At 40.2% G+C, this 20,437-nt stretch overlaps 1 long non-coding RNA gene across 1 annotated transcript in view; it reads right to left on the minus strand.

Moving 5' to 3' along the window:
• Positions 1–8,638, minus strand: part of LOC114678812 (uncharacterized) — a 103,863-nt gene extending 95,225 nt beyond the window's left edge. The window contains exon 1 of the long non-coding RNA XR_003730355.2: positions 8,486–8,638. This is a non-coding gene — a long non-coding RNA (uncharacterized LOC114678812). The remainder of the gene's footprint in view (positions 1–8,485) is intronic.
• Positions 8,639–20,437: the final 11,799 nt, after the last annotated feature.

Consider the following 20,437-nt stretch of genomic DNA (forward strand, 5'->3'; position numbering starts at 1 on the left):
ACACACACAACCGTTTCCAGGTCTGAGAAAAAGGTAATAGACAACACACAAACTCTAAGAATCAAATGCAGACATGTGAAGCTGGCCAGGTGCAATCATACATGCCCTCAGGTAAGGCATGATTTATCACCAAAGTCCCCAACTCCTTTGCTCTCTGAAAACACTCTGCCTTCTTGCAGATGGATGGTGACAATCCCACTCCTTTCTACCTCATACTGAGGCCACCTTGAGCATGTGGCTGGCCATGCAGCCTTGAAAAGTACAAATGACCCCAAGGGACTAAAATAGAATGGGGAAAGTCAGGCACTCCAAAGCTGCAACATCACCCTCTGGCAGTTATAATTGCTCCCCTGCAGTGAGGGAATGTCCCTGCCCACTACTCATCAACCAGGTAGCTCCTGGAGGGCTCAAGTTCCTGGTGGAAGGGGCTTGGCCTGTTTCAACTAACTTCACGCAGCACAAAGTCCAGCCCATCTCTCTGTAGCTCTGGGCATTTAACAAATGTTTTAATGACGATGATGCAACCCTTTCAGCTTAGGTCTGTCAGGGTCCCCTGAGAAACATATATTATCTGAAGCTTTCCCTTTTGCTTAATTACATTGTACTAATGTTTTTTCCACTAGATTTCTCCTCCCCCAACTCTCCCATCCAAATCCTGCTTCACTGTGGGTTGGATTTACATAAAAGGCCAGCACATTATAATTGTGATGATTGATCACTGAAGTTTCTTTGGGTTCAGATTGTTTCCTAATGTGGGTCATTTTTCATCATAAAGAGTTGGCTGATAATGATGTCATTTCCATTGCTTGAATTTTGAGGCAGTGGCCACATATCACAGAGTTTAAATGACTGTCTATAGGGCAGCAAAATCATGTCGTTATCAGTTTAAAGCAGTTGCTGCTTTACTCCTGGGGACAAAACAAGAATTGGAGCCTCCTAAAACTCATCAAACAAGAGCAGGATGCCAGGAATACAAATCTGCAACTGGGCCTGGGAAAGGAGCAGCAGGAAGGAGGGGTGGTGGTGAAGCAAACCTGTTTTTGCATGAGGCTGTGTGGTAAGTATCAGATAAAAATGACAAAGTCATACTTGACAGAAAATAAGCTGTATTGCTGATCACTGGATACCTTAGATGTGCTCTCCTACAATCCTTTAACTGTGATTTCACAGCAAGATTAACGAGCAAGAATTGAAATCACGCACGAAGAGAAGCTTTGGACTAAAACCCATCTGCCGGATAAGTCAATAAATGTCCCTGTCATCAACTGCTTGGGACTGGGATGGAGCTGGAATATGGCCCTAATGTTGCATGTGTAAAGTATGGATATAAAATGAAATGATGTTACATGTGTGTTTAAAACAAATAACTGCATTGTTAAAATCCCAAGGCTTGCAGACCCTAAATCACTGTGAATGAGCTGCTGCCCCAGATGCTCTGTTTTCTGCTATTTTCCTCCAGCCACCTTCCCATGTGGCATGTCCTTCTGAACCCGCTAGGATGCCCTGCAGATGTTAAAAGTGTATAGTACAGCCCCAGCCCTGTCTTCCACAGTCTTTCTCATGCAACCCAGCATCCCTTCTGCAACTTCTTTTCCAATACTGTAACTTGGAGAAAATTGCAAGAACAGTAAAATGAACACCCATATATTGTTCACCTACATTCACTGTTTATTGTCCCAGATATGCTTTATCTCTCTATATATATATGCACACACTTTTTTTTTGTTTAATCATTTGAGAATTCATTGTGTTAGCTTCCCATGCTTCAGGACACTTTCCTCCTACATACTTAGGTAAGTATCTCAACAGAAAATTTTCCTCATTTCATATCATACTCCAGAAATTTCACATTGATATAATACTCTTCTCTAATATGGTCTTTTTAAAGTTCAATTGTCCCTACACAGTTTTATGCAGCTGATTTAAGTACATACATAAACACACACACCCACACACACCTGCACATGCACACACACGCCTCCAGGGTTTAATCAAAGATCTTAGATTGCGTTTAGCTGACATGTTTGCTTTTTCATTTGTTTATTTTGTGTTGTGGTGTTGAATTGGTCCCAGCAGTATCAATATAAACTTATTTGTATTTCAAAAATTTATTTCTTAGGAAGATGGAGATATGTCAAGAAGACATAGGATTCATCCTGAAAGGATTCCCACTAGGAAAACTGGGATAATTTAAACATCAAAATGACAAATGACAGAAGTGGTTATAACATATTAGAGGAAACAAATATATATTCTGATATTTTGAAAAATCAAGGTGGGAAGAAGAATGAAACACTCCTCTTTACAAAAGAATACCAACTAATAAATGAGTAGGAAATTTAGAAATAGAAAATTGTCATTTTGTAACCATCATAGTGATAATTAATTCAGGCAGGGGCCATTATATCCCAGTCCGCATTTGTATCTTTCTTTTTCCACAGTAAGAATACAGGTTCCCAACAACCTTGTTACATTTACCCATTTGCCGGGTCCTGCAAATGGAGTTAAGTGGAGTTTAAGATTTCCATACAGTTTCATTTTTGTTCTTAGAAAATGTTATGTTAGGTTGTGCAATCAGCACACTCTGTTCGAAAGTGACTTGAGTAATTTTTCTAATGTGTGATTTTTATCTATTTCATATAATTTTGATTTTTTTCTGTTTGAATTCAATTTTCATCTTTTTCTCATTTCTTAATTTTATTTTTTGGAAATGTAAACCTTTAACACACTTTGAAACACAAAACCAAATCAAAAGGGATCACCAGAGAAGTTCTGTCTTCTTCCCTACATGTTGCATTTGGTTCTCACTGATTCCTGGAGATAACAAATTTCATTCATTTCTAGCTTAATTTCCTTCTGTTTCTTTCTTTCTTTTTTTTTTTAAGAAAAATAAGCAGATTCACAGACAACTTTTTAAGCCATTAATATTTGTGTCCTTTTTGTAACAATTGCTTTGGAATTTTGGAAAAATATATGAGAAAATTCCAAAAGATGAAGTCACCCCAAGAACATACATTTTCATTTCCTGCTTAGAGTTAAGGGAAGATTTTTTGTTTAAGGGAGGATGATAGAGGCCAACCTAGTCACTGGATTTAGGGGACTAACCACTATCAAATTCCCCAAAATCTGTATTTTTTGGTCTCAGTAACAAATAAAAAAGCAACCAATTTGACCCCATACTGATTCTCTTGTTGATACGATCAAATTAACCAGCCCAGAAATAGCACTTCCTAGACTCAGCATAATTCTGACCACTTTGCCCTGTAGCTTAATACCCTTCCATGGCTTCCTATTGTCCTCAGGATAAATTCCAAACTTGTAAAGCCCACAGTAGGCTGCCCTCTGCATTTGACGCACACACATGCACACACACATGGGCTCCTGAGTCCCAAAAATTCACTTCTTTTCTCACCCTGTGCTGTTTGCTTTGCTCACACTGAGCCCAACATTTGAACTGCTCTTCCCATAAAGGGCGAGGAAGTTGGGTAGATGGGTGTCACCTTCACCAGCCCCTCGAGGCAAGTCCATTTGTTGAGCTCTAAAGATGTATCTTACTTTGCAGTTTCCCATGTCTGAAACTTGGGAGTTGGGTTTATAACAGGACCTCCTGTGCCTGCAACCACTTGGAAAGGCATGATGAGAAACTGGGCTTTCCAGTTTAGCTTTGGAGCCAAGGACAGAAGCAGGAAGGCTTATTACTGTTCCAGGACAAAACCTGGGACACAGTAGCTCCTTTAGCCCCAGCCTCTGGGTCCTGCACTGTGGTGAGGACTGCACCCCGACCCTGTGCCTTTCATGCCTCAGGCCTTCCAAGTTCTGACCCTGCAATTGGATGGCTCTGTCTGCCTCACCTCCCATGCATTGTATTTCCTACCAGGCTAGCAAATTAACAGTCTCCTAGGAGATCTCTATTTTGACTCTCTTCTTGCATTTCTGCTTCCCGTATCCTACATCAGATCCTACGTGACTCTATAACAATCCCATAAAACCCAGCATTTAATCTTGGTTTAGTTCCTTCTATTGTCTTCAACTCCATGCTTCCACTTGAAGAGAAGCTAACACAGCAGTGATTTTCAGGCTTGACTGTGAAAAAGAATCACCTGAGAGATTTCTGACTCAGTAATCTACGGTTAGGGCACTAGGATCTGCATTTCCAGCGTGTGCCTCAGGGACTGCCAGGACCTCTTTAAGAAACCCAGTAGGTAGGCAGTCTGGGCACTTCCTATCACCCTTCACCCTAACTGGGCCCTGTTAATGCTAGAGATACTCTTTCTCCTAATTACTCAGAATGACCATTCACCAGACATCCTTAGTAAACTAGGCCTCTAAGCCGACAATTGCTCTCACCAGAACCACTGCCCTCAGCTGGCCCAGACAGGAACTACAGCTCTAAGACACATTCCCTGCTCTTTACCCCAATTACATTCTTGCCTTAAAACAAATTTATCTTTGAACTGTGAATAATAGTATTTTTGCACTTAAAAAAATAGACATTATTATGCTGCCTACTCATACTCTGTTTATTCACACCAATGTAATTTTTATTAAAATGTTTGGATATTTCATTTGTAAAGGTGTTTTACATAGTAGGCATACTTAGAATTCTCTTTCCATCACCCAACTTGTAGAAAATAATTTCACTGACACCCAGCTAATCAATATTTCTTTCCTGAAAAACATAATAAAATGCAATTGGACTTGACATCTATGAAGCTGGTAAAATTAGTGAGAACTACCACCACCTGGCAGAAGAGTGGCTAATAGACGTGGTGGAAGGTGTCCCGGCCATTTATACGCAGAGTCTGGTGGAGGCGGCCACATAGAACCAAGTCCAGTGGAGACACATGATGGCTGGTTTGGGAGGGGTGCTGGGGGACTGTTTTCTTCCAGCCCTTGAGACACAGGCATGCTTGTCTTCACTTCTGAGGATATCAGCAGCTGCTTTGGCTGAGAGTGCATGTGGTCTTACCTGCAAACCTTTCCCCCCAACCCCCAAAGAGCCTTGAAAGAAACCAGAAGAGATTCTGAGAAGGTAGCTAAGGAATCCCAGATCACCCTAAGAGTTTGGAAAGAAGAAAGAGGGTATGGCACACCCAGGGAAATGACGCCTGTGCACCCCAGCCTGGCCCACCTCACAAGCATAGTAGTGGTTATGTATGAGGATCTGGGGGCTTTCTGCTAGAATCCTCCTCCTGCTCTGCCATGACCGGTTGTGATTCTGGATAATGTACTTAGTCTCTGTCAGCCTTCCCCATCTACTTGAGGACAGACAGTTTTAACCCACGTCACTGTGATGATAACAGCGCTGATGACATCAGGTATTTGACACAAAATAAGCATTCAATAAACATGCCTCCTTTTTTGTTGTGGTAAAATAGACATAACAAAATTTACCATTTTGGCCATTTTTAAGGGTATGGTTCAGTGGCATTGAGTACATTCACATTGCTGTGCAACCATCACTACCCTCCATCTCCAGAACGTTTTCATCATCTCCAACTGAAACTTTGTTAGTTTTTTCAATCCATTAGCTGGATTTAGTCACATTTCTAAATTTCTTAATATAGTATCTAACATGTTAACTGTAAGTATAACATCAGGAAACACAGGATCCCATTTTAGCTTTTGGATTCTATTTTTGAGCAATTTATGTATAGGGATTGATATTTCATTGCTTTTACTTTTTCTTAGGAGTCTTACAAATAACAAGAGAAAATTTCCCGTTTAAAAAATAGAATAAAAGTCAATGTTGCAATTTTTGTAAATCCAAGCTATGTTATGGAATCTTAGTGATTTTCTTTTTCCTATATCTTGAAACATTTTGCTATTCATCATTCTAGTCATTATTTGATCATTACTCACCAATTATTCCCAACTATGTTTAAAAACACTGAAATAATGTGAAATGGAAAAATGATATAATTTCATAAAAGGCTGATGCAATAATGAACTAAACTATGGCTATTACATCACCTTTCAGTTTCCCTGCTGTCCTGCCCCAAGTATTGTAGAATCATTCAAGAAGGTTTAGGAGAACAGTAAAGACACCATCTTTGTAGTTTCTTTTCATCTTTTATACACAATTGAGCATCCATAATTTTTATTTTCCAACCACAATGGCAAAGATAAGCAAATTTACAGAGGAAGATGTTTCATTTTATTAAACAAATCATAAGATTAATGCAAAGAGATTTCATATAAGCAAAAGTTTAGACTGTGAGTTTTCAGATGACAATATCCTAAATGAATTTTTCCAAAGTCTAGAATCAATAAATGGACACTATATTTTTAAGGACAAAAATGAAATATGGAGTTCTCAATGAGTTAGTAACTCAACAGGAAGAACTTCATCATGCAGTGTTTTGTGATCAGAACTTAGACCATCTGTTTTGGGGAAAAAAAAAAAGTAACATTCTTTTGCCTCTTATGTGGTTGCGCACCAAAATTTTCTGGATATGGGTCATAAGTGGACTAGGTGGGTGTGTACTGAAAGGGGAATGGAAGAAAATAAATAATGTGGAAACCAAAACCATCAGTTGAATTAATCATTCTAATTGATGAAACATGAAAATGTTTTGCAATTATAGAATAAAGAAGATGTGAGTCCTCTTTTAAGCAAATTATGAGCCACAGTTTTTAAAAATATTTTATTTTGATGATATAACTGTAAGAAAATACAATTGGAAGAAACGATAAGCTAAACTTTTAGAGATGGACTTGAAGTCTGGAATCAATGCTATATTTATAAGACTGACATGTTCCAGAATTATGCATGACAATTGATCACCAGTTAATGGCATTCAAAGGAAGTTGCCCCAAAATTGTAGGCATCAGTACCTTCTACACCGGGAAAATATGGTAAGAAAAACTGGAGTTTGCTATGTTTAAATTTTTATTAAAATTTGTAATAAAGTTGTTTTTCATAATATCTCTGGTCTTCTGTAAATTACTCATAAAATGACTCAAAAATATAAAAACACAAAAAAAGATCCATTGGACACAAATGGTAAGTGGTGAGAACTATTCTTGGTATACCAAGGATTAAGCACTCAATAAAAGGTCATTGTTATCACTGCTACCATCATCAGAGTTCACAAAGTTTTATCCGGTCCTAGACTTATTCTGAAAAAGAAACCACATCCTATGTTCCATGGAACAAAAAAGATTCCTAAGCACCAGTGGGTTTGAGGTATCCTGTTACCACGGCCAGGAAAGGGTGTCCCGCATGCCTTTCCATTGCAGCATGAGAAAGGAAGACATATGGCCTGATGTGGCCAGTCACGAGGTGAGCCTTCTTCCTGGTATGTACGCACAGCCTACAGGATGTATCACTGACCACTCTCCCCAGCTACTACCCGCCTCTGCTGATTTACATGGGACAGGGCAGGCTTCCCTGCCTTTTAAGAGCTCAAACTTTTAAAAAGAGTAGAAGAAAAATTTGTAGCCCAGTGGTTCCTTTATTCCTTCTGATGTTTATGCTGTGACTTTGAAAGATGAAGACTATGGGAAGAGACCATCTGGCTAGAGGAGGGAGTAGCCATTAAAAAATCATACAACTGGGCCAGATGTGGTGGCTCCATGCCTGTAATCCCAGCACTTTGGGAGACAAAGGCAGGCATATCAGTTGAGGCCAGGAGTTCAAGACTAATCTGGGCAACGTGGCAAAACCCCATCTCTACAAAAAGTATAAAAATTAGCTGGGTGTGGTAGTATGTGCCTGTAGTCCACTTGGGAGGCAGAGATGGGAGGATCACTTGAGCTTGGGAGGTCAAGGCTACAGTGAGCCATGATTGTGCCACTGCACTCTGTCCTGGGTGACAACTGAAAATCTGTCTCAAAAAAAAAAAAAAAAAGAAAAAGAAAAAAAACTGAATACAAAAAGGACATCCGGGGCTCAAAGACAGAAAAATAGTAACAGAGGAATCTCCCTACTAGTTCTGAAGAGTAAAATCTGAGAAAATGAGTGAAGAAGAAAACAGAGCTTCAGATTTCTATGTATCAATTAAAAATACATTTGATTTTTTAAATTAGTAAACATTACCCCCTGGGTTTGTCCAATCTAAGAGAAAGCTTCCCAGCCATAAGAGTAATCCCCCCAGTGGAGACAAAAACGACCACAAGACAGTCACTGATACCCATGTAGGCAGATATTCAAGTATTAGCCAAAGGATCATGTGAAAATATGCTGCAAAAGCTATTCCTAAGTGGAGAGGGAGGAAACCTGGATCCCCTTAAGGTCTCTTCCATCTCAGTGCAGGGTAACATAATAGTTAAAACAAAGGGTCTTGGAATCAGAGTGTCCCAGCTCAGCGTGTACTGAGCGACACTGTTTAACCTTACTAAACCTAGCTTTGACCATTTGTAAAACAGTAGGCCAGCTGGGGTTGGGAGGAGAATGCTGATGACAGTGGTACCCACCTGTGCTGGTTTGCCCACCAGATCCCTTTACACCCTTCACTATCCTTTCTGCCCCAGGGAGACTGACCTGGATGAAACTCCTCAGCAGCCTCCTCTTTGAGTCCAACAGCCTGCCCTGGTTGTATCCAACAGACTCCTGCCTCAGAAAGAGACTGAAGGGGAAGAGGAGTGAGTGCAGGCTGCTGATGGCCTCGGCTCGTTGTGCGGTCCTGTCTGACTGCCTGTGTCCTCCAACTGAAGGTCACTGCTGCTCTCAAGGCAGCTCCATCTGCATAACTCTTTCCTTCTGGATTCTGGAACCTCCTCTCTTCCCTCAACGCTTCAGGCCTGGGGGTGGTAACTGCTCCTTTGTCGCTAGCCTGGGCCACCGCACTATCTCTTATGGATCCCTACCGCTGGTTTTATTCTATAAACACTCCAGTTACTAAATCCCCTTCCAGTTATCCTAATTGAAGTGGGCATCTGTGCTTGGCTGGGACCCTGACTCTACCTCAAGGATCATTGAGAGGATTAAAAGTGGTATTGCACATAAAATACCTGGCACTTGGCAAGTAACCATTACAATGATACTATTATCCTCCTTTCTCTGATCTCTCACCCGCCTTTTTCAACCAATGGTTAATCCTTCTAGTCAGCTCCTCCTCTGATTCTTTAACACAGGAGTCAGCACACTTTTTTCTATAAAGGACTAGATAGTAAATAATTTAGGCTTTGTGGGCTACACAGCATCTGTCGCAATTGCTCAGCTCTGTCACTGAAGAACTAAAGTAGCCATCGGCCAGCAATGCGTAAATGAATAAGCATGACTGTGTTTCAATAACATTTTATTTATGAGCACTGAAATCTGAATTTCATATCATTTTCATGGATCATGAAATATTATTTTTCTTTTGATTATTTTTCAGTCATTTGAAAATGTAAAAACCATTCTCAGCTCACAAGTTGAGCAGTAACAAGTGGTGGGCAGGACTTGGCCTACAGGCCAGAGTTTACCAACCCCTGCTTGAACAGAGTTGTAAGATTTAGCATTCCTGCTGCACCAGAGAGCTTTTATGCCCCAAATTATGATTCTATATTTTTCCTATTTTCCTTGTTTATAAAAACTAAGACTCTAAAAATTCATTCTTTGAAGCCAAAGCTTGCTTGCCCTTTCCAACTGGCTTTTGAAATCCCCTTCCATAGCACATTCAAACCATCCCCTCTATCATACCTTCCAGGGGCAATGTCCTTGAAGCTGTTCCCACACTAGAAACCCATTCCAGCACTTTTCATCTAGGAAAGGGCACATCCAAGACTAGCCCAGTGTGATTTACTCCATGGAAATAATAACAAGAACTCTGCTGTGTTTGGGCAAAGACTGGCCTGGGCAATGCTGGAGAGAAGGTGAGGTTTGTCTCCGCAGGACTCCACCTGACTGTGCCCACCCTGGGCTTGCACACATGTGGGGCCTTTACCGCCTTGTGATGATGCCCCTTCATCCCTTTCTCACAGGACCAATCTGAACACTCTGCAAAAATGCAGATCAGATGCTAAGACGTATTAACCTATTCCAACAGACATACAATGCTGTGTAAGAGTCCTGAATTTTAACATGTCTTTTCAAAATAACCTAAGGCAGTGGTTCTCGATCTGGCTACGTGTTAGAATCACCTTTTCCAGCATTTAAAAATGCCAGTGCCACCAGACCATGATTGAAATTTTATCTGCAGTTTTAAAAAGCTACCCAGATGATTCTAGAGCAAGGTGAAGGTTGAGGGTCATGGACTTTGACGAATGGCTGAGGGAGTTATTTTCAGACAACTGAAGGGGGCCAGGATGCATCCATTCAAATCATGATTTATTTTAATTTTCCTTACTGTCCCAGGCAAAACTTTAGAAAAGAAGGCAACTGGGAGGACAGATTGATAATAAACATTTTTGTGCATCTAGTTTGCGTTTGAATTTTATTCATTACCTTTCATTTGTGTATTCATTCATATAACATCATTCATTAAGCTACTCCCATGTGCCAAGCACTTTGCTGAACACTGCAGATACAAAGATAAAGAAAATTTCTGTCCACATGGAGCTTATATTTGTATGGTGGAAACAGTAGGGGGAATTGAACAACTCATTACACAATTATTATTTAATGGCAATTGTGGGAAGTCTTATAGAGTTCAAAATGCACCTTCTGAGGAATTCTCACTTAACTGGAGAAGATCAGGGAATGCTTCCTTGAGGAAGTGGTGCTCTGGCTGAGCTCTAATATGATTGTGAGTCAACTAGACAAGAATAGGGAAGGCAGTGGGAACTACATAGGCAAAGGTCCTGTGATGGGCGTACAGGAGCTTGAAGCTTTTGAAGAGCTAAAAGGCAGCAGTGTGGGTGAAATTCAGAGAGCAAGGGGAGAATTCTAGGATGGATTAGGACTGGGTCAGACAAGGCATTGGAGGCCTTATTAAGATACATGTTATCTCCTCTTCTTCATTAACACCCTCATTTTATTAACTTGAGCATTAGTGACATGCTCAAGGTTCCATCACTGGAAAGAGGTAAGGCCAGCACTCAAACCCACTTCTGCCTAACACCATGTGTGGTTCCATTCGTCTCTGTAGTTCCCGCCACCTCCAGGGGTGAGATGTTTCACCAGAAACAGAAATTATAAATCAAAGTTGGGTTTCTATATAGAATCTTTCCATACAGAAATCGATTATCTATGCTTGCGTATATATAGGGAGGAACAAAAGGAACAAACTAGAAAGGATGAAAGATACTAACTTTAGGGAAAATGACCTTCCTTCAAAAAGGAAAAGATTTGCCTGCATCTCCTACCCAGTCCTTTGCAGAATTCAAAAGGGCTCCTATTGCTGGACCTTAGTACAGGTCAGTGAGATAAAGTCATTCACTGATTACCTAGATTTATTGAGTATTTATATGTCAAGTACAAGAGACACCAATGAAAATACCAGATCCTGCTGATCCTTTGGGGAATTTAGTCTTTTCTAGGAGAGAGTAGAGATGCAATAAACTTAGCCAAATTCAAAATCAGAAATTCCTAAAGGTTAATAGGAGGTTAGAGAAGAGAGTAGTAATCTCTTATGCTTAATATTTATGTCTATCAGAGTTAATCTATTTCTCCCTAACTGCATCATCCCAATGTTTTTCAAAGATGACCACACAAAAATGGCAAGATCAATAAAAATTACCAGTTTTTAGTAGCTAGGAATATCACATTATGAATAAGATTTAAGCAATGGGCTAGGACATTCTGGAACATGATCAATGAGGGAAAATTGAATAAATCTTCAAAAAAAAAGTCTGACTCTGTTCCAAAATCAAAGATGTACGTGAGATTGATCCAGTCCTCTTCCAGATGGTTTGAGGAAATCTGAGCTGAGTCTTTGAAGTAATGGTTAGTCTAAGATATATAAAATGAGCAAATAAAAAACTTCATTAAAATCCTAAAATAAAACTGAAAACTCTGCAGCAGATGGTATGGATCATAGATAGTTAAATGTCTGACAAAGGCAGTAATGATTATTTCTTATCAGCAACAAGGATTTGGGACAGAGACAAGGAGATTGAGTTATAGGAAATACAGTACTGATTTTTGAAAATGAAAGTAAGATTGATTCTGTCTGGTACTTCAGGTAAACTTCGATCTCTCTTAAAATATTCAGTTGGATTCTAACAATCACAGACTCACCTCAGCAGACTTTCTTGACACTCAGGGCAGATGGTGGGAAAAGAAGTGTCCATCTTCCCATTTTTCCTCAAGAATCCCTAAGAGCCAGTCAACAATGTGCCCAGAGCACTCCCACCTCATGAGGCTGAAGGACCAGCACACTTGCTCCCGAGTGAAATCTCCAACATTCTCTAGGCTCCAACACATGGTTAGGGGAGATAGCTGAGTGAGAAACTCCTGCTAAATGCCACACATCAGTATCCCAGCCACCAAAAGCACACTACAGTTGTGGGTGTGTGCATGCATGTGCACACATATGTGTGTGCACACATGTGCAATGTTCACATCATCAGCTATCCTCCTTTCTTCTAGGATTTCTCCTGCCCTTCATTGCAGCCAGAAGTTGGCAAAAGAGAGCAAGAAACTGTAGCCATCATAGCTCATCAGAGGCATCTTCCAATATAGCTCCCAAACCAAGATCTGGAATTTCTGCCTGGTCATCTTTGGAGATTCCTAAGTCAGAGCTGAGTCTAAGAACAGACTTCTCTTTCTCCCTTTCCAGAACCTTTCAGAGGCCATTGCCCCCATATTCGTGCATTCACCCTTCCCTCAAGTAAGATGTTAAACCGTCGGGAGACCAGAAGAACTTTGCTTTAAAGGAAAACAAATCTTTCCCATACAATATTTAATGCCAGCCCCATCTCCACCAACTTACTCTTACTCATATAACATAAAATAAATCCTTTTCTCCTCTTCCCCTTTGTGTGATCTGCCAATGTGTCAGCTCCCTAGTTTTGAGGGCATTGTAACTATATCTTCATCACGTCCATTGTGATGAATGTGCTGGGTAGCTGTCAGCTGCCTTTGATGTGTAACTCTGTGTTCTAGACCCACGACTCAAAGCTTGGTTCCTGGATTAACAACATCAGCATCACCTGAGAGTTTGCTGGAGAAATAGAATCCCAGGCCCCACTCCAGACCTGCTGAATCAAAATTTGTATTTTAACAGTATTCCCTAGGTGATACTAATGCACATTAAAGGGAGTTCTGACTAAATTGCAAGACACTTATCACATCCCTGAAAACGGGTTGGCAGTAAGTCACTAAAGATTAACTCTGTCACTAGAGTGGGATTTTATAAAGAGATAGAGGGAAAATATAAGGGAGAATTGTTGTTACTATTTACCGCTTACCCGAATTTATGTCCCTTATATGAAGCACTTAGACTCAATGAGACCATGCATATACATGGTCAAGCATCAGAGAAGCTCAAAGAAAGGAGAGCCTGATGTGGGATGGCCAGGTAGGGGCAAATATCATGGAGAAAATAGAAACTTACCCAAAGATAAGTGGGTAAGATCTTGTGACAATCACTACACGGGAAATATCTAAATCTAAAACAGATAGCTGTCAGGTAGCACTTACTAGAAATGGAAAGCTCTGGTAGCACTTATTAAAACTTTAATAAATTATGTTATTATTTTCATTTCACTTTAATAAATCATTATTATCATGTATTTTCTCTGAGCATTAATAAAACCAGGAGGGTGATGGTGATGGGTGTCATGGAAATAACAGGGTTTGGTGTCAGATGGATCTGGCTCTAACTCAGCCAGACTGTGTCATCTTGAAACAGTTACTTTCCCTTGCTGAGCCTCATTATCCTACTGAAACATTAAAATAATACCCGAGGATTAAGTAAGAGAAGGTATACGAAGTTCCCAGTATAGTGTCTGTGTCTGTAGCATAGTAGGCAGTCAACCAGTATCAATCTACCTTTTCTCCTCTCTCCCCTCTGGCACAGAGTTGGCCCCAGACAAATGTTAACTAAACTTGGACCTAAGTCAGCAAGTGCAATCCAGATTCATAAAGTCCTGAAGAGTTTAGGCTTGATGAAGCAGGAAGCAGGAGTCATGTGCAAAGACAAAAACAGTATTTCACGAAGACCAGCATAGCAGTGGTATTCAGAATAGAAGAGAGAGGCAGATGATGGTTAACAGTGAATTGGTAAGCTCACTGAAAAGACAACCATGTAAAGGACTTTGGGCCAGGTCTTTGAGGCACACCTGACTGCAACTGTGTTGGTCATTTGTCCTTTTGCTCTCAGTTCCACTGTCCTCACTTCCCCTGCTCTAATCTGTACTTTCAGGAACTGGATTTCTTGTCAAGTGGTTTCCAGGTAAGATCAGCCAGTGGGAGGCTCACCATCTCATCAGTGGAAGAGGGGAGAGGCTAAGATTTGCATCTTTTCCTCTCCCTGCCTGGGTAGCATCTTAGGCAGTGCTGTTTCTCTTGAGACCTTCAACTCCAACAGGCAATCCACTCCTCTGTTCTCCCAGTTCCCAGCTCTGCCCAGTAACTTGTGCTGGGCTGTGGAACACTTCCCCCTCTTGTGCTTCAACCATGCTAGAGTGGAAGGAGCTTCCAGCCATTGCCAACCTCTGGGGCACTTCACCATCTCCTCTTTGGCTTCTCAGTTTTAGCATCACCTGAGTAACCAGTTTCCTGTATTATATTTCCCCTACTGAAAGACCAAAAGTGGCTTATATTCCCTGACTAGACCTTAAATGACAATATCTAAATCAAAATATATTTCAGATTATTTCTGTATGACTATGTAGGTTTCTAAATCTTGGAAGATATACAAAATAAAAGCCTCACAATGATTTATCTGCCAGTGAAGAGGAGGAGAGGAACTGGGCTTAGAATTCTCCAACCAAAAAATTCTAGTAGATCCATTAGTGCAGGGTAATCATTAATCTGTGAATGTAGTGATGTCCATAGGCATGTCATTTAATTCAGCATTTGCATTGGTGATCTGGAAGGGTGAATAACAAATGCAGAAAGTATTGGGAAGTATTGCAAATACCCAAAAGGAGAAGGAAATCATGTTTTAAAACCCAAACTGGCAGTTACAGAAGTATGTGCAGGATACAGTCGTGGAATTCATAAAAATGCATAGCTGGATCAAACAGCAAAATGAGATGATGCCTGAAAAAATATATGGTTGGATAGGTAAGAGAAAGTAATCAAAAACACAGATACTCCACAGGAAGGAAAAAAAACAAGAAATGAATATAGGGAAGAAGACTGAGGAGAGACAGTGCAAACCTAGATCTAATTTGGAAATATGATGGAAAGAGCCTGGTTATTTTGAGTTTTAAGCATAGACACTTTATGTTGTTATTTTTGTTCTGAATGATGTTCTTTCTCTCTCCAACCTCCAATCATGCCCCCCAATTTATACAGTATTCATTAGGCCATACCTACCATACCTTACCCAATTTTGCATACCTCAATAACAAAAATGAGAAAAATAGTAAGTTGCAAGAATCTGGGGAAATCAAATCTGAAAGATAATGGGCTGGAGGGCATGACTGATACAGGAAGTAAAAAGAGCCACATTAGCTGAGTAATCATATTTCTAGCACAGACAGAACCACAGAAAATTGGGCATATTGTGTGGAAGAAACAAATTCCAATTAAAGAATAGATTTCAGTGTTGACCTAATTATCTAATGTCCAGCTCTCATTTTTATGGAATGAATCCAGGCAAGTAAAATAAATTCTTGGAGATAAATCTACTCTTTCTAACAAAGAAAATTACTTCTCCGTGAAACTCCAGATGATCAGAAAACAATACCCTAGTATATTATTTTTGCTCAGTTTGAACCTCAAGTATCACTTATATAAGGATAATATTGACTTCTAGGGGTTCAGCCAATGTATTTCTATGTGGTCAAGAAGGGTTTCCTTTTGGGAAAACAGAAGTTCAAAAGGAGAACAAGAACTCTCAACTCTGAAAGGACACAGCCACCAGTAAAAATCACTTGCTCCCAAGTAAATTATTAGGTGAAAGAAAAGTAAAGGATTAAAGCTAAATACTTACAGCTCCTTGTTAAACTGGGGCTGTTATAATCTAAGAATTCATGAGAAACCATTTTCAAATTTAGAAGGGGGTGGGAGAGAAGCAACTATAGTCGACTGTAATATAGTAAGGATCTGTCACATGATCTAATTACAGAAATGAAAGCAACCCAGGAATTATGTGGTCTATTCAAGCCTGCAAGGAGTACGAACAAAGAATATAATTATACATCAAGCCTGTTGATTAAACAATTACTATTTAAAGCAGATATAGATTTAAAATTAATTTGCTTCTGCATTCTGAGGATTTGGGGACTGAGATAAACAGTGTTTGAAGTTTAATTATCCGTGCGTTAAGATGAAGGGCTCATTTCAATTTGGTTAGCTCTGCAGAGCATTTTGGATGGTGTCAAAGAATGAATCCGACTCTGCTGCAAGTCTCGGCACTGCTGAAATGTGTGATTAAAGTGAGCAAGAAGACTCGCTCAGCCTAATTCCCACAGAATGTGGTAATATCACAGGAGGGATTGTGCAATTGCAAATTAATATTTAAATGAACACTAGTTTGAAGTTTACCTGGAGGGTGAAACACACTATCTCCAAAAGAACAGAAGAAGGCCAACCAAACAGTTCCAGGTTCCACAGCAGTGAAATCTGAGGAGTGGAGACCTTCACGCATGTTTGAGCAACTAGGACACCTACCTGCCAGCGACTCTGAATGGAGCGATTCTTATCAGAGGCCACATGTACAGTGTCCCACAGCAGAATTGCAGGGCTGAGGGGTGTGCAGGGTGAAAGGGTGAATTGGGGTTGGAGTAAAAGACAATAAACAGAGACTAGAAAACTCCAAAAGTTAAAGAGTGATTGTCGAGATGCAAGGAAATGTGTCTGTGTTCCCACAACGAGATCAGAACGTATGGGGACAGAATTCCCAGACCTCAAAGCCAACTCAACCGCTTCCGTGAAGGGAAGGTGTGCTTCTGACCTGGCTGTGCTCGAAAGAACGGGAGGATGCCACAGAGTGTCCTGGTTCAGAGAATGGACTTCAGAATGAGAAAACTGAGTTTCATTCCCAGCTCCACCACTTCTCAGTTTTGCGACCTCAGCATAGCATTCAGCTCTCTCAGAGCCCTCTGTTTCTTCAGTAAAATAGCTTTCAGTCCTTCCTCATTGGGTAGTTGCAAATATTAAATATGGTAATGAGGGTGGCCTAAGAGTGTCCTTTCCCTACTGAAAACCCCTCTGTGGCTCATCATTGCTTTTTGGGTAAAAATCAATCTCTTTAGCACGGCCTGTAAGGCCCTGAAATGGGGTGACGCCCACTCACCTCACCTGCCTCTCTTGTGTTCTCTTCCCCAGCATTTTCTCCACCCCAGCCCCACTGGCCTTTTTCTTTTTTCAGTCCTTTATTGTCTCTTCTGCTTTCAAGGCCTATTCATTTCTTTCCCTCTGCCTTGGAACATTTATCCCTCCCCTCTTCACCCAGTTGACATCTCTTCATTCTTTAGATCCCACTGCTAGCTGTCTAAGGTGGTAGTTAAAAGCTCAGGCCCTGAAGACAACATGTTGTGTTCAAAACTCAAACTCCACCACTTACTCTCTGTATGACTTTTGCCCATGGAAGATTCAGCTTCCTTCTCTGCAAAACAAGGTTGATTACTAGTACTTACATCATGAGTTTGCCATAAGGGCCACATGAGTTAATGCAGGCTATGGTCTCAGAAGTGAGTCCAGTTCAAAGGAAGCATTGGAAAACTGCTTTTGTAGTCCTCCAAAAGATCTCCCTTCCCCAGCACCTAGCACACTTGCAATGTTATGTTTGCGTGATTGTTCTAATACACCTCTCTCCACCAGAACAAAGGCTGTATGGGGGCAGGAGTTTGCCAGTGTTTAGCCCACGTTATAGACTCTGTTCCTAGTAGAACAGATACTCAAATATTTGCTAAGGACTAAATCAGTGAAAATGCTGAGCATAGTGCCTGGCACATAGTGGGTCTCAATAAATACTAGCTTTTAAATAGCAACCCACTGACAATGCCAATTGTTAAATGAAAAAAATTCTGACTATTATTGTTTACTTTGCCCAGTGGTTCTCAACTGGGAATGATTCTGTCCCCCAGGCAATGTCTCGGGGTGGTGGGAGTGCTACTGGCATCTAGTGGATAGACACCAGGGAGGCTCTACACATCCTACAATGCAAAGCACAGTCCTCCCACAAGAAATGATCTGGCACAAAATGGCAATAGTGCCAAGCTTAAGAAACTCTGAATTTTGCCATCTGTTATTTTTCTCTGATGGCACAATTTACCAGTTGAGTTATAGCAACAGATCAGCCTAAGGTAATTATTCTTCCCCTTTAGCCTGTTATTCCTATGAGTGCAAGGTCACTCCTGCTTCTCCCTCACTCCCCTAAACTCTACTGTCTTATCTCTCTCATTCCTCCTCATCCCTTTGCCAGGTCTGAGATGAAAATGCGGGAACATGAGTAAGGCTGAAGGAAACTGCACACTCAAGACACCCTTCCCCGTTTGTTCACTCTTCTCTGTCATCCATGCATTCCTATTTTCCAAAGAACCTTCAGCGGGAACAGAATGTGAGCACCACTACTTGGCTTTCCAGACAGTGCTCTATTTCAAACATTACGTTTTTTAAAAAGTTTATGTAGCCTCCAAAAATAGGTCAGGGGCCAACATGTACAACCCTTGTGTCTAATGCAGAGATCACTCTAAGGCAAAAGAGAATTCCACCAATAAACATAGTGTTCAAAAATTATCAAAATGTAACATTACAGGAATGAGTTACAGGATCTGAGAAAAAGCAGAGTAATAGAGCAAAATTATTCCAAAGTGGCAAGCCAGATAATGTCGAATGCTCCAGAACATGCAAACGTTAGAGGTTAATATCAAATTTAAAACCTAATATTTAATCAATTGCATAAAATGATGTGCACAATGGTTAAAAGTATGTCAAATGGAAATTACAAGTGTTGGCTAAGATGTGGAGAAATTGGAACTGTCCTATACTGTTGGAGTGAAAATTGGTTCTGCCACCATGAAAAACATTTTGTTGGTTTCTCAAAAAGCTAAAAATAGAACCACTCTACAAACCAGCAATTCACCTCCTAGGTCTATACTCCAAAGATCTGAAAACAGATACTCAAATAAGAAAATGTACATGAACATTCTTAGCAACACTATTCACAATAGCCAAAATGTGGAAACAGCCCAAAGGTCCATCAACAGATGAATGGATAAACAAAACGTGGTATATCCATACAATGGAACATTATTCAGAATATTATTCAGCTATAAAAAGGAAGGAAGTACTGATACATACCACAGCCTAGATGAACCTCAAAAAACAGTATGCTAAGCAAAAGCTCATATACTGTATAATTCCACTTATATTAAATATCTAGAACCAATAAATCCATAGAGATAGAATGCAGACTGATGGTTGTAGGTGCTGGGGGAAGGGGAAAATGCATAGAAGTGCAGAGGAACTGTTTAATGGGTAAGAGGTTTTACTTTGGAGTGATGAAAATGTTTTGAAACTAGAAAGAGGTACTGGTCGCAAAACACTGTGAATGTACTAAATGCCACTAAATCGTTCACTTTAAAATGGTTAGTTTTATGTTATGTAAATTTGATCTCAATAATTTTTTTAAGTATATCAAAACTATGCACACAAAATTGACAAACACCAAAAGAGAGGATGCCTCAAAATGGAAATAAATGTTGTAGCCTGGGGGAGTTATAAGTGATTTATTTTTACAGTTTTAATCTGACCTTATTTTTCTGAAGTAATACATATTAGTTATAAACATTTTTAAAAATACATAAAAGCACTAAAAAGGATATAGAAGTCACCACCAATAGTATTTCCAGTTTTAAAAAATATTTTTGGAGAGGGTACCTGGATATGAACCCAAAATATTTTTTAATGTCAATGTTAACTTTCCTTTGAAATTAAAAAAACCACCAAAAAGAACAAAACCAAGACCTTATGCATTAAGGAAGATAAACCCATGCAGTTGAACATTGATTTCTGCCAAGGTTTTTGCTGTAAGCCTATTTCTCTCTGTGGGCAGAAGCGAGGTTGGGAAATCGAGGGTTGTAGGGGAGATGGTGGGGAAGCAGATAAGTCTGTGACTTTATGGCTAAATCCTTTCTTCCATCCTCCCATCCATCCCAGACCAGCATGTCTGGTATTCATCAGGCTGGCAAAGCCTGGTCTCTGTGGGACAGAATTTGAGAAGTCTCCTTCTCCCTGTCTGTGCTGTCAACTCTCCATGAAAGAAACTAGAATGTCCATTCCTCTTGCCTGCATAGCCTCTTCCCCTGCACACAGCAATGGTCTCCACTAATTATTACCACTATAAAGCTCTAGGAATGAGGAGATGGGGGTTTAGTACCCTTGACCTCCTGACGATCATTATTTCCAAAAGATTTGCAAATGATAGTGTAACTGTAAGTCCCGTCTCCA

The sequence above is a fragment of the Macaca mulatta genome, chromosome 6 (genome assembly GCF_049350105.2).
Source record: "Macaca mulatta isolate MMU2019108-1 chromosome 6, T2T-MMU8v2.0, whole genome shotgun sequence".
Taxonomy (NCBI): Eukaryota; Metazoa; Chordata; class Mammalia; order Primates; family Cercopithecidae; genus Macaca; species Macaca mulatta.